Source organism: Gavialis gangeticus, unplaced genomic scaffold, assembly GCF_001723915.1.
Source record: "Gavialis gangeticus isolate Ggan-Ray unplaced genomic scaffold, GavGan_comp1, whole genome shotgun sequence".
In the NCBI taxonomy this organism is placed as follows: domain Eukaryota; kingdom Metazoa; phylum Chordata; order Crocodylia; family Gavialidae; genus Gavialis; species Gavialis gangeticus.
In genome coordinates, this window is record NW_017729033.1 from 60,579,368 (window position 1) to 60,580,294 (window position 927).

General features: G+C 61.7%; 1 protein-coding gene across 1 annotated transcript in view; it reads right to left on the minus strand.

Annotated features, from left to right (window-relative positions):
• Positions 1-927, minus strand: part of SMIM14 (small integral membrane protein 14) — an 80,228-nt gene that overhangs the window by 78,936 nt on the left and 365 nt on the right. The window lies entirely within an intron of this gene.

The following is a 927-nucleotide window of genomic DNA, read 5'->3' on the forward strand; positions in this document are numbered from 1 at the left end:
GTGGGGGGGTGGGGAAGGGAGAGTCCCTCGCAGCCAATCCCGCCAACCTGTGACTGAGTGTGATCAGCTGCAGGGGGACTGCTTCTCCTGGCACCCCCACTCCCTGGCCAGAGCTCTGAGGGGGGGCACCAGTGCTCTCGCCTGCCCCCCCCTTGCCCAGGAACGCTGGCTGACAGGGGGTGCACCAGCGCTCTCAGGGGGTGCATGTGCACCCCCTTGCATTCCCTACGTGTCGCCACTGCTCATGCCCCCCAGCCCCCTGCCTAGTATCCAGCGCCACACCACCCTCCCCCACTCTGCATCTGGCCCTGCACCTCCCAGGAGCAGGGGAGGACACATGAGGGGGAAGCTTGTATGTGTCAGTGGCTGCTGCTGCCACCTGCCACCCCATGCTGCCGCTGCTGCACATCCAGCCCCACTTCATTCCCAGAGCAGCAGCAGCATGGGATAGTGGGTGGTGGTGGCAGCCACCACATACAAGCTTCCCTGGACACGGGGCCAAGGCCAGCACTGCTGGCCTCACCCCCTGGTTCTGTCCCTGCCATCATGGCAGTGCTCCACTGTCCCACTCCATCCCCATTACCTGTGAGGCACTCTGGTTTCATAGTTTCATAGTTTCTAGGGTCGGAAGGGACCCGAGCAGATCCTGCCATGGCAGGAAAGAGTACTGGGGTCAAACGACCCCAGCAAGGTGTTCATCTAACCTCTTCTTAAAAACCCCCAGGGTAGGAGCCTGCACCACCTCCCTTGGAAGCTGGTTCCAGACCCTAGCCGCCCTGACCGTGAAGTCGCGCCTCCTGATGTCTAACCTAAACCTACCCCCTGCCAGCTTGTGACCGTTATTCCTGGTCACTCCTGGCAGTGCTCAGGGGAACAGTGACTCCCCAATGCCTGCTGATCCCCCCTGACTAGATTATAACAGGCCAC